The sequence below is a fragment of the Saimiri boliviensis genome, chromosome 1 (assembly GCF_048565385.1).
Source record: "Saimiri boliviensis isolate mSaiBol1 chromosome 1, mSaiBol1.pri, whole genome shotgun sequence".
Taxonomy (NCBI): Eukaryota; Metazoa; Chordata; class Mammalia; order Primates; family Cebidae; genus Saimiri; species Saimiri boliviensis.
In genome coordinates this window covers 46,581,943-46,596,178 of record NC_133449.1, presented here as the reverse complement: position 1 = coordinate 46,596,178, position 14,236 = coordinate 46,581,943, and the positions used below count along the sequence as shown (strand labels likewise).

At 43.3% G+C, this 14,236-nt stretch overlaps 1 protein-coding gene across 1 annotated transcript in view; it reads right to left on the bottom strand.

Annotated features, from left to right (window-relative positions):
• TTC7A (tetratricopeptide repeat domain 7A) overlaps nt 1–14,236 on the bottom strand; it is a 153,718-nt gene that overhangs the window by 135,478 nt on the left and 4,004 nt on the right. The gene's annotated exons all lie outside the window — the stretch shown is intronic.

Sequence of the window (14,236 nt, the reverse complement as noted above, 5' to 3'; positions counted from 1 at the left end):
TGGCCCCGTCACTGCTGCTGCCCCCGGCACGTCACAAAAATGGGGAGGCCGGCCGACGGGCCCCAACCCCGACGGCGAGCCTCCCGGGAGCTGGCCTGCCCTCGCCCGCCCAGCCCTTTTGCGACGCGGGCCTGGCATGCTCGCGAGGACCCAGGCCCATTCCCAGGCCGCGACTCTCTGGACGCCCCTCTGCTGGGAGCATTTGTATTTTCTTATTTTAGCGGAGTTCCTCTTTCCAACTTGACTTCCCTACACTAACCCGTTGGCCTGTCCTCTGTGGAATCTCTGTTGCCCTGGATTTCTTAAAGGCTTTAGGCTGTTTCACCAACTTGGTATTTATTTATTTCTTCATCCTGGTCTAAGACTGTGATCAAAGCTTTATGGAGAGCTTAGCGGGGTTTAGCCCCGGGCTGTGGGATGCCCAGAAGTTAACAGGATTAGGGGCGGGGTCGAGCGGGGGGCAGCCGAGGCGGGAGCAGCTCACAGACCAGTGCGGGAGAAGCCACAGCAAGATTCAAAACAAAAAAATCACCTGCATTTAAGTGACATATTGTATGGTCCGGACTGAAGACCCAAAAGGCAGCAGGGTCAGGGCAAGCTTTTGAGCAGAGTCCTAAGCGTTAGAAGGTGCCCCACGTCCTGCCTCTGGGGTCTTCACCACTGCCCTACACGTTTCTGGACAACTGTAACCGTGGGAAGGTTTGTATGTCGAGCAGAACCGGGGCTCCCAGTGTATAGTCCCACGTGGCCTTTTACATGGATCCACACTGGGTGATTAGTTGAAGACAGTCTTCCCGTTCCGGCTCCCCTCCCCTAACTCCCCTGGGGATGCCCTCCTCTCCGGGTTCTAAATGCAGCTCAAGTCCTTGTTTGCTAGGCTGGATTTCATAACGGTGGGTGCTGCTCTGAGCACCTGAGGTCTGTTCTGAATCCCCCGAGGGCAGGAGGTAGATGAAGGGAAAGTTTACTCAAGCAGCCTGTAAACGCCTGTCAACTCCTCAAGCTGGCTTTTTGTTATCCTTTGACAGCCTTTGATGGTCACCAGAACCGGATTTCACTTGGAGAGAGAGGTTGGATTAGGTTGACCCGAGAACACACTGTGATTTGCCCCAAGCCTGGCATTCCTAGGAGTCAGCCCTGGGGCAGGGAGTGAACAGCAGGGTTGATAAGAGGGAGGCGACCTTGGCAGAAATAAGACCTCCCTTCCTGCTTCTTTTCTCCTAGTCCTTTGCCAGCCCTGCCCCCAGGTTGCCGGGCACAAGGGAACTAACTGAAGAGGGAATCACTGCTTGTTTCTTTGAGGGGTCACCAGTACTCATATATGTAGTGTGGGGAGGAACACAGTCTTCATGATCAAATTTATAATGAGCTGTTCCTCAACACATGCCTGACCCCTTCACAACTCTTCCAGTAGGGTCAAGACCCCAGCCCTCTGGTTGTGTAATAGTGATCAAGATTGATATTTTTTGCCTATATCCATAAAAAGTTTGTAAGGTTGTCCTTTATGTTTTAGAGAAATGTTTCTTTGTGGGTTTAAAAGCAGAATGGAGAATTGAACACCTTCATTAGTGATTTGTTTTTTGCTTTTTTCCTTTTCTTTAGTTTCTTAGTTCTAGCACTCCTTCAAAATGTTCAAGGAGGTTTTGGAGATCTGGCCATGGGGCTGTTTCTCATTCTAGTTTTTGCTTACATAATAAATCCCCTATTTCTGGCTTAAGGCCATTCACAAAAAGAGAAGAGAGCCACACCACATCCGCTTCAATATCTGCTCCAGAATTCTGCCACTAGATACTAAAGGTCCTAGCCTGAAGTCTCTATCAGACTTCTCTCTTTTACATACACACAAACACACACACACATACACACACACACACACACAATCTGTACTTTTCAGTCCATGACCTGCTAAACAGACTTCTTTCTTGACGAAGAACTAATCAGAGCACATTGTCATAAGGCAGACAGCAGATAGCCTCCAAAAGACCCCGACTAACATTCACAGCTTCCCCAAACCCCTTCAGCTTCCTATGCAATCCATGGTCTTTGAAATCACCATTGGGCCAGGCATGGCAGCTCATGCCTGTAATCCTAATACCTCGAATTCAAGACCAGCCTGGGCAATCTAGTGAGACCCTAAATAAAAAAATCATCATTGGGGGGGGCTTTCCATTCTGACTTTTTCATCAAATGTTTTGCATCTGAGGCTCCTATTGGCATGTAAATGAATTGCTACAAATGTGGCTTCTCTGGATTATATGTTCCTAAAACACTTTGAAGTCCCGCTTAGGCCTTGAAGAGTCTTTTACAATGGCTTTCAGCTAAAAATGAAAACGGGGCTTAAAATCCACCATAGAAAATTTTTTCTATTCTGAAGGAGGTTTACCTTAGAGTTAAGTGAGCTTTGGGGTACCTAGCCAGCCAGAAGGAAAGGGGAGTGGGCCCAAGGGAGAGAAAAGGGCAGAGGGAGATGGAGGAGCACAGGGTGGGGGAAAAGAAATAGGTTTGAGCTGTGATATAGTGGCAGGGGATGTCTAAAAGATAGGGTTAAGTAGTTCCTTTTTATTTTGCTTTCACCAAGAAATCTGTTAAGGAAGGAATTTTTGGGGCTGGGTGTGGTGGCTCACTCCTGTAATCTCCAGTTGGGAGGCCAACATGGGCGGATCACTTGAGCTCAGCAGTTCGAGACCAGCCCGGGCAATATGGCAAAACCCCATCTCTACAAAAAATACAAAAATTAGCCAGGTGTGGTGGGAGGTTGCCTGCGGTCCCAGCTACTTGAAGGGCAAGGTGGGAGGATCGCTTGAGTCCGGGAGGCAGAGGTTGCAGTGAACTGAAATCATGCCACTGCATTTCAGCCTGGGTGACAGAGTGACAGAGTGAGAGCCTATCTCAAAAAAAAAAAAAAAAAAAGAAGACCATTGGATGTCTGGAATTGTGTTCACTTTGCATTCTAAAGTGAATACTTTTATTCATATCAGAAATTCCTCATAGTGGCTAGGCTACCATAATTCTAAATTATCCTTGGTGAAATGATGATGCTACCTAGAAAGATAAGTGTACACATTTGAGTAACAGCATAAATACATGCAAGAAGCAGAGGTCTGGCCCAAATAAGCCATAGACAGGTTGATACTGAGACAGACCCATGAGCGTCTGTGAATGGTGAGCTGACAGTTGCTTGTGCATCCTGTAGCTCAGGACCCCCCAGCCTCATAGCTAGACCTTTTCCACCTGTAACCCTGATGAATTCACAGTTCCCAGCAGACAGAGGCTCTGGAGAGATTGTCCTGAACCAAACTCTTAAAGTCAAAATAAGACACATCTGAGGAAAGTTCTAATGAAGTTTTGATCCGAGACAGAATTTGTCCCTGGGCCGGCTAAGGGACAGACTTACTAAGACCTACACTTGTCCTCTTCACTAAAAACTTTCCTCTTATAGATGCACAACAAAAAATGACAAGGACGGACACAGACAGGTAGTAGCATTGTTAGTAATACGGCAGATACCCACCAAGGAGAAGAGATTTTCAAATATGGTCAGATAATCAAAGGGTTCTTCATTGGTAGAAGAGAAAACAGGCTGAGTATTTGGGAAGTGAAATAAAAAGATATATTTATTTCTTGCTACTTTTTATGTTTTTAGAGACAGGGTCTTGCTCTGTCACCTGAGTGCTGTAGTGCAATCATAGTTCACTGCAACCTTGAACTCCTAGGCTTAAGCCATCCTCTGGTCTCAGCCTCCCAAGTAGCTGGGACTACAGCACATGCCACCACACCCAGCTGTTTTCTAATTTTTTTAGAGACTGAATCTTTCTATTTTGCCCAGGCTGGTCTCAAACTCCTGGCCACTAGCAATCCTCCCACCTTGGCCTCCCTAATTTCTAGGATTATAGGCGTGGGCCATCACACCTAAAAGAAAAATTTAAAAAACTGGAGCTTGGGTCGAATACAAGACTTGCATCTCTCATTGCTTCAGTCTGAAAGAACTCCAAGCAGGAAGCTTAAGAGCCGCAGAGGATCACCGCTGACTGAGTCAGGGGTCTTGGACTGCAGTGTTGAGGAGGTCTCAGTTGGATCACTGTGGGCCTCAGTAATTGAATGCTGGCTCCGTGAAAATGCCATCAAGACACTTTTTGTGATAACACAAAGCTTAGCTTGCTCTCATGGTAGGAAGGGAGAGCACTACCCTGACAGAGTCATAGCACCATCTGGAATAGGGAAGGCAAAGTTGGAATAGTTATGAACTGTTGGCATCTGGTTTTTTTTAAAAATTATTTTTTTGCTTAAGCTCAGTGGTAAGAAAGAGTTTATTTTAAAGCTGCTCTTCCAATGATGGGACTTGAGTAGGACTGGGCAAGGAATTATGATACAATAGTACCATAGCTCACTGCAGCCTTGAACTGGGCTCAGGATGGAGTGTAGGGAGAAACAGTCTTCATGGCTCACATTTGTAATGAGCTATTCCTCAACACATGCCTGCCCCTTCACAGCTCTTTTCCAGCAGGGACAAGACTTCAGCCTTCTAGTGACCAACACTTCTCAGGGACTGTGAGCAATTGGGCTGGAGGTCAGCAAGTTCTCCCAGCCATCCAGAAGTGGATCACCAAGCCTCATGAGATGTCCTCTCCACCTTCCACTCAGGCTTCTTCTTTCATACTTGCAATTTGGGGTCCCCTAGAGCCCATGTGTTTCCAGCACATGCTAGATTTCTGACATGTGTTCTACCTTTTATGACAATTCACCTTGCTATCACCCTAGAAATCCTAAATTTGCATATGAATTAAACGTTTGCTTCGTGATCAACAGTCATTTCGTTCACTCAGATCATCAGTATATGTGATGTAGAGCAGAAACGTCATATGCATGGCCCAGAATCCTTACATTCAGACATCAACTTTTACTCATTACCACGATCACTGGCTCAGAATGTATCTTGCCCATGGCAACTTATGTCTTACTTAATTTTAATACCGAACCAGCCCTCCCAGAATGTTGACATTAAAACTCTGCCAGCAGCTGGCTGTATGGTCTTTCCCTTTGACAGCCACCAGAAAAACTGTATGTAATCATTAGGCTAAGAGATGAAGTCCTACAAAGGCAAGCTTCAAAATAATGAATTCTTTGTGCCTGTGCATGGTAGGCACTCAGTAATTATTTGTTATATTAATTTTAGAATCTCGGAATTTGAAGATTTTCCCACACTTGGGAGATGAGAACTCTGGGTGTTTTTTTATCCCCACCCACCCACTTCATGATTGAGATACCAATACCTCTCCATGCACTGCCCTCCCTCTCACCATCTCAGTCCCTTCTGTTCCTCAGGGTCCCAGGTAACTCCCAATTAATTCTCGTTAGTGGCTTCTGTGTCATTTTGCAAGACTGCTACAATGGGTCCCTCTCCAGAGCAGGAGCCCATGATTTCTCCGTCTTGCCCAGTGCTGGTTCTCTGCCCGGCTACTGCCATACTGAGGGAGAGAAGCCATCCCAACTCACAAGGGTTCAGAGGCTTTCAGCTCAGCTTAGCTGGTCTAGTTTTAAGTCCCACCATTCGTAAGGCTAGCCTTGAGTGGCCACTCAGATATTACAGCAGTTTTGAGTCCTAAAACATAGTTTTGTCTTTTTTCTTTCTTTCTTTTTTTTTTGAGATGGCGTCTCACTCTGTCACCAAGGCTGGAGTGCAGTGGCATGACCTTGGCTTGCTGCAACCTCTGCTTCCTGGGTTCAAAGTGATTCTCCTGCCTCAGCCTCTTGAGTAGCTGGGACTACAGGTATGCGCAACTGTGCTTGGCTAAGTTTTGTATTTTTAATAGAGACGGGGTTTCACCTTGTTGGCCAAGCTGGTCTCAAACTCCTAACCTCAGGTGATCAACCTGTCTTAGCTTTCCAAAGTGCTGGGATTACAGGCGTGAGCCACTGTGCCTGGCCTCCATCTGCTTCTAAATCTTTCTTTCTCTTTCTCTCTTTCTCCTGTCTTTTTAAAAACATTTTTGTTGTGAAAAACAACACAAAGGAAAGTGCATAGATGTAATTATTATATAGCAAACTTTAGAGTCAAGAAATAAGGTTTTAGGCTGGGCACGAGGGGTCATGCCTGTAATCCCAGTACTCTGGAAGGCCACGGTGGGAGGATCATATGAGGTCAGGAGTTCAAGACCAGCCTGGTCAACATGGTGAAACCCTGTCTTTACTGAAAATACAAAAATTAGCTAAGTGTAACGGGGGGCACCTGTAATCCCAGCTACATGGGAGGCTGAGGCACAGGAATGGCTTGAACCCAGGAGACAGAGGTTGCAGTGAATTGAGATCCTGCCACTGCCCTCCAGCCTGGGTGAGAAGCAAAGACTCTGTCTCATAAAAAAGAATCCCAGAAGCCCTACATTGCTTTCTGATATCCTTTCTCAGATTTAGGAAGTTTTTTCTATTCTTTGTTTGTTAAGGGATTTAAAAAAAAAAATTATGATTGAAACTGAATTTTATGAATACTTTTTTGCAATTACTGAGATTGCCATGATTTTTCTCCTTTAAAGCTATTAATATGGTGAAATACTTGGATTTTCTTTTCTTTTCTTTTTTAAAGATGGAGTTTCACCATGATGGCCAGGCTGGTCTTGAACTCCTGACCTCAGGTGATCCACCCACCTCAGCCTCCCAAAGTGCTAGGATTACAGGCGTGAGCCACTGCGCCTGGCCAATACTTGGATTTTCAAAGGTTAAACCATCCTCACATTTCTAGAATCAACTTAGTTGTATTAATTTCCTATTGCTTCTGTAACAAATTAGCACACATTTAAATGGCTTTGAAAAACATGCATTCATTATCTTACAATTCCTGAGGGCAGAAGTCTGAAGTGGGTCTTATGGACTAACTAAAGGTGTTAGCAGAGCTGCATTTCTTCTGAAATCTGCTAATGATAATTTGTCAGGGATTTATCAATTTTATTTTTTTCCCAAAGAACCAGTTGGCCTCTAGAAACATGAAAAGGGAACATCAGTTCTAGAGGCCAACTGCATTCCTTGGCTGGTGGCCCCTTCCTCCATCTTCAAAGGTCATCACTCCAACCTCTGCTTCCATGGGCACCTACTCTCTGACTCTAATCCTCCTGTTTCCCTCTTAGAAAGACTCTTGTGATTACCTTAGGCCTTGAAGATCATCCAAGATAATCTCCCCATCCCAAGGTCCTCAATTTAATCATGTCTGCAAAGTCCTTTTTGCCAAGTAAAATAACATTCTGTCTGGGCATGGTAGCTGATGGCTGTAAGCCCAGCACTTTCAGAGGCTGAGGTGAGAGGATCACTTGAGGCCAGGAGTTTGAGACTAGCCTGGGCAATATAGGCAGACCCTGTCTCTATTTTTAAAGAGTTTTAATTAGCTAGGGCATGGTGGCATATGCCTATATTCCAAGCTACAGCTAAAGGCTGCAATGAGCCATAATTGCACCACTGCACTCCTAAATAAAAAACATTCATAGATTTCAGGGATTAGGATATAAACATCTTTGGGGGCTATTATTCTGTCTACCCCATTGATCAATATGTATTTTCCTTCTTATATATTGATTTGATTTGCTAATAAGATGTTTTGTTTAGAATTCTGGTATCCATGTTCATGAGATATGGCTAAATTTTCTCATCTGGAACTGTCTTTATTGGCTTTTGGTTATCAAAATTATGATAGCTTTGTAAATGAATTGGAGGGTATATAACTTTTTTTCTTTTCTCCAAAGAGTTTGTATAAAGCATTATTTTTCTGTTAGCTATTTACAGGAAGGTTTAAAAAATACTGATTTGATTCCTTTAAAAATTATAGGACTTCACGTTTCTTTTTTTTTTTTTTTGGGGGTCAATTTTGGTAAGTTTTTTTTTCCTATGAATACATTTCATCTAGCTTTTTACATTTTAGGTGTGAAGGTAATTATAAAATCTGCTTATCTTTTAGGCATTTGTAGAATGTGTACTGCTATCTGAATTTCATTACTGGTATTGGTTATTTGTGCATTGTCTCTTTTTAAAATTTTTCTTGATAATTTGCCAGAGATTTATAAATTTTAGTACTTTTTTTTTAAAAGAACCAGCTTTTGGCCGGGCGCGGTGGCTCAAGCCTGTAATCCCAGCACTTTGGGAGGCCAAGGCGGGTGGATCACGAGGTCGAGAGATCGAGACCATCCTGGTCAACATGGTGAAACCCCGTCTCTACTAAAAATACAAAAAATTAGCTGGGCATGGTGGCGCGTGCCTGTAATCCCAGCTACTCAGGAGGCTGAGGCAGGAGAATTGCCTGAACCCAGGAGGCGGAGGTTGCGGTGAGCCGAGATCGTGCCATTGCACTCCAGCCTGGGTAACAAGAGCGAAACTCCGTCTCAAAAAAAAGAAAAAAAAAAAAAAAAAAAAAAAAAGATCCAGCTTTTGTGTATATCAATCCTCTCTATTACATGTTGCTTTCCACTTCATTAATTTTGTTACCTTTATTATTTCATTTATCTTATTGTATTCAAGTTTCTTCTGTACTTCTGTAACAGTAGGGAAAGGCTAGGTTATGATACATAGTAAAAAACTCCCCCGCAAATTCCAGGACTTTCACCAACTTAGTTTCTCACTCGTGCCACCTGTTCCATCCAGCTTGGCTGGGTTCTTCTCCACACTGTCTTCATTCTGGAGCTCAAGCTAGCAAAGCAGCCACTGTTTAAAACATTGACAATTATTACGGTAGAAGCAAAGAGATCATATGGTGAACCACATGTTGATTCTTAAAACTTCTGCCTAGTTGTGACACATAACATTTCTGTACACATTCAACTGACCAGAGCAAGAAATATGGCTCAGCCTAATACCAATGCCCAGAGATGGGCAGTGAATCTTTGTGAATAGCAATATAGTATCCCATCTCTTATTTTTCTAGCTTTTTGCAATTCATTCTCAGCTCATTAATTTTCCATCTTTCTTAAGATATATGCCTTTAAGGATATACATTACTCTGTGTTAGTTGTACCCCATAAGCATTGATACATAGAAATTTTGTTAACATTCAGTTCAAAATTGTTTTTACATTTCCTTTGTGATATCTTATTTGACCTACATGTTATTTATTTCTTTTTATTTTTGAGATAGACTCTCGCTCTGTTGCCCAGGCTGGAGTGGTAGCGTGATCTCGGCTCACTGGAACCCCCGCCTCCTAGGTTCGAGCAATTAACTGTCTCAGCCTCCTGAGTATCTGGGACTACAGGTTCATGCTACCATGCCCGGCTAATTTTTGTATTATTAGTAGAGATGAGGTTTCGCCATATTGGTCAATGCTGGTCTCAAACTCCTGACCTCAGGTGATCCACCCACCTTGGCCTCCCAAAGCGCTGGTATTACAGGCGTGAGCCACTGTGCCCTGCCCATTTATTTGAGATAGGCTCTTGCTCTGTCACTCAGGCTGTAGTGCAGTTGTGCTATCACAGCTCACTGCAGCCTCAAACTTCTGGGCTCAAGCAATCTTCCTGTCTCAGCCTCTCGAGTAGCTAGAACTAAAGGTGTGTACTACCACACCCAGGTTAGTTTTTAAATATTTTGTATAGAGAAGGGTCTGGCTACATTGCCCAGCCTGGTGTCAGTACTCTGGGCATCAAACAGTTTTCCTACCTCAGCTTCCCAAAGCACTGGGATTACATGCATGAGCCACTGCACCTGGCCTAGAAGTGCTTTTTTTTTTTTCTTTTATTTTTTGAGACAGAGTCTCACTCTGTCGCCCAGACTGGGGTGCAGTGATGTGATCTCAGCTCACTGCAACCTTCACCTCCCCGGTTCAAGCAATTCTACAACCTCAGCCTCGTGACCAGCTGAGATTACAGGTACCTACCACCATGCCTGGCTAATTTTTGTATTTAAGTAGAGACAGGGTTTTGTCATGTTGGCCAGGCTAGTCTCAAACTCCTAACCTCAGGTAATCCATCCACTTTGACCTCCCAAAGTGCTGGGATTGCAGGCATGACTAGAAGTGTTTTTTTTAATTTCAAAATAAATGTGGCTTTTAAAATCTCCCCCACTCCCCGCCACCGCCCCTGCCAGTGTAATTGTATTATACCAGTCAATAAACTTTTTATGATTTCAAATCTTGGACTTTTTTTTTTTTTTGAAACAGGGTCTCACAGTGTTGCCCAGGCTAGAGTGCAGTGGTGCAATTACAGCTCACTGCAGCCTCAACCTCTTGGGCTCAAGCCATCCTCCAACCTCAGCCTCCCAAGTAGCTGGGACTGCAGGTGTGTGTCACCACAACTGGCCAATTTTTATATTTTTTGTAGAGACAGGGTTTTGCCATGTTGGCCAGGCTGGTCTCAAACTCCTGAGTTCCATCAGTCCACCTGTCTCAGCCTCCCACAGTGCTGGGATATAGGTATGAGCCACCACACATGGTCCAAGCTTTCTTTCTAAACATTCATATTCCGTATATTTTATAATTTATTTCTTTGGTCAACATGGTGAAACCCTGTCTCTACTAAAATACAAAAAATTAGCTGGGCATGGTGGCGCGTGCCTGTAATCCCAGCTACTCAGGAGGCTGAGGCAGGAGAATTGCTTGAACCCAGGAGGCGGAGGTTGCGGTGAGCCGAGATCGCGCCATTGCACTCCAGCCTGGGTAACAAGAGCGAAACTCCGTCTCAAAAAAAAAAAAAAAGAAAAAAGAAAATGAACATTATACTAATATACAAAATATAAATTCTTCACAAATATGATTAAATTCCATAAATGTACAACCCAAACTTTCAGTTAATTGGAGAGCTAAGTTCACAAGAAAGTAAGAAAAATTCTCAATATTCAAAAAATTAAGAAGGAGCTAACTTGGTGGAGAAAGGAATAATGTTGATGAGCTGATACTAAGGCTTCCCTGGGGGGTTTGCAGTTTTACTGGTTTACGGGGACTTTGAAATTTTGTTTTTGTTGTTCCCTTTTTAAAATCTTTTTTAAGAGACAGAGTCTCACTGATCTCCTTCTGTCACCCAGGCTGGAGTGCAGTGGCAGGATCATAGCTCACTGCAGCCTTGACTTCCTGGGCCCAGGTAATCCTCCCACCTCTGCCTCCTGAGTAGCTGGGACTACAGGCCCATATCACCATGCCTGCTATTTTAAAAACACTTTTCCATAGAGACAGGGTCTTCCTGTGTTGCTCAGGCTGGTCTCAAACTCCTGGGCTCAAGTGATTCTCCTGCCTTGGCTTCCCAAGGTGTTAGGATTACAGGAATGAGCCACCACACCTGGCCAACTCTGAGTTTTAATGGAGACAGCAACAGGAGAAGAAATTTTGGGTTAAAAAGAGTAAAGAGACAGATCTGATACTTTCACATATGGCTAGGACTCTCCAAGGCCTATACCTTCTGTGATATTGTGAAATATATATTTGGTCTTTGACCCTGTTTCTTAGCATACAACTACAATCCTTGGAGACTCCAGTGATGTCTTCTTGTAAGCTACTGGTTGACTGATGGCTGGCAGCCCCCAGGTAACTTAAGAATGGCAGCTCTTCACTGGAAAAAACAAGGTGTGATTAGAAGGTTGGTACTCTCAGCCCCACCTCCAGCCTCCAGGGAGGAGAGAGGGGCTGAAGGTTAAGTTGATCACCAATGACTAATGGTTTAGTCAATCGTACCTATGTAATAAAGCCTCCATAAAATCCCCAAAGAACAGGGTTTAGAGAGCTTCCAGAGAGCTGAACACATGGAGGCTGACAGGAAGATGAATGAGAAGACAACCACAGGCCAGGAGGATGGTGTACTCCAACTCCAAGGGGACAGAAGCACCTGTGCTCAGGACCCTTCCAGACCTCGCTCTATGTATCTCTTCATCTGGCTGTTTATCTGTATACTTTAAAACATCCTTTGTAATAAACTGTAATAAAGAGGGGATCTTCGGAACCCCATCTGGAAGCTGTTCAGTCAGATGTTTTAGGGGCCTTGGACTTGCAGGAAGGAGATGGTGGTTTTGTGAAACTGAACCCTCAAACTGCGGCTTTTGAGGCTATCTCTAGGTAGATAGCATTAGAACTGAATTGAATTGTAGGCCCCCCAGCTGGTGTCTGCTGCAGAATTGATGGCTTGTTGGAGTGTGGGAAGAACCCCCCAACACACACGTTTTGGTACAGAAGTCTTCTGTGTTTTTTGTTGCTGAGTGACAGAACAGAAAAAACTCTGGTTTCTACCTCTGATGCCTTCAGGGATTGAAGTACATATAAACCAGAAACAAAATTCGCAGAGATGCACAGAGAAACCCAGGAAAGCTGTATGTCTTGGCCTAACCCTTTGACTGGGAAAAACAAATTTCCCCTGAGAATTTATCAGGTCTGGAGTTTAGTCTAATACTACCTATGTAAACCAGGGACCAACAAGTTAAAAGCATAACTAAAAATGCATACCAGGCAGATAGAAGCAAATATAAAATCTCTTTGAGGAAACACAGCCTCAACCCAGGCCACATAGGACTCCTATACACAAAGCCCCACTAAAAATGAAGCCATCATCAATTACAAAAATGCTCAATGAGGCTGGATGTGGTGGCTCACATCTGTAATCCCAGCACTTTGGGAGGCCAAGGCAGGTGGATTACCTGAGATCAGGAGTTTGAGACCAGCCTGGTTAACATGGTGAAACCCCATCTTACAAAAAAGAAAAAAAAAAAAAAAAATCTCAATGAAATAATTCACCATGAGTGAGAGCTGGGAACTTCTGAAGAGGGAAGTGGTACAGGCCTAATGCAACATTACAGTATCAGCCTGGCACAAATCATGGTTAAAATCTCCAGGTCATCTGAATCTGTAAGTAGCTAAAGTTGTCTGATGACGCTAGTCAGCCTGCTCAAGGGCACACTTCCCAGACTAGACTCTTTGCTGGATGCCAGCTAATCAGCTTTCCTCCACTCAAATATAAAACCAAAAAAAAAAAAAAAAAAAAAAAAATATCCAAAAACGTATTGTTCCCAGAATGTATTTAGTTTTTTTTGTTATCTCCCATATCTCTAAACAGGGGTCTTCAACCCCTGGACTAGTACAGGTCATCGGCCTGTTAGGAAGTGGGCTGCACAGCAGGAGGTGAGCGGTGGGTGGGTGGGCGAGCAAGCATCACTGCCTGAGCTCCCGGCTTCTGTCAGTGTCAGATCAGCGCAGCAGCATGAGATTCTCACAGGAACTGAAACCCTATTATGAACTGCATGTGAGGGATCTAGGTTGTGCACTCCTTTTGAGAATCTAACTAATGCCTGATGATCTGAGGTGGAACAGTTTCATCCTGAAACCACTGCTCCTCCTACCACTTCCATGGAAAAACTGCCTTCCATAAAACTGGTCTCTGGTGCCAAAAAGCTTGGGGACTGCTGTCTTATAAATCCTTTTCTTGCTGATATAGTTTAATAACTATTTTCTTTAAAGTCAGTATAACATTTGCATGAAGATAACTATTGTCTTTGAGTTATGCTTTGACAAGAGACAACAGAGTAGCCACCATTACAGGACTAGAGCACAAGAACTTCAGAGAACAGAATTATCAGACTATTTAAAGAAACTATGCTTAAAATAATGAAATTAAACTTGCCCCTAAGTATTTCATGTTTTGGGATGCTATTTTAATGGTGTTTTAAGCATTTCCATTTCTACTTGCTCAATGCTCATATATAGAAATGTCATTAATTGTATATTGTATCCTGTGACATTGCTAAATAAATAGTTCTAGTAGCTTTTTTCTTGGGTTTTTAAAGGATTTTCTATGTGCATGATCATATTATCTGTGAATAAAGACTGTTTTGCTTTTTCTTCTGTCTGTATGCCTTTTATATCTTGTTCTGCAATGGCTTAAAGCTCTAGTATAATGAATACACTAAAGCACTTTCGATAGTGTTGAAGGTGGACATCTTTGCTTTGTTCCTGATATTAAGGGAAAAGCATTCGGTCGTCCACTATAAGAATATTAACTATGGATTTTTAACAGATGCCCTGTTAGGTTGAGAGCATATCCCTCTAATCCTAGTTTGCTGAAAGTTTTCTTAAAAAATCATGAATAAGCATTAAATTTTATCAAATGCCTTTTTTAAATGAACATATAGTTTTTCTTATGATCATATATTATTTCTTTACGTACTGAAGGAAAAGAACGCTCAAGTTTTGTAGACGGCCACATTTTCAATTTAATGTAAGAGTAATAAAAATATTCTCAGGCAGGGGAGACCTCAGAAGCCTGCCACACAAAATTCACAATGAAAATGCCTTTGAAGGAAG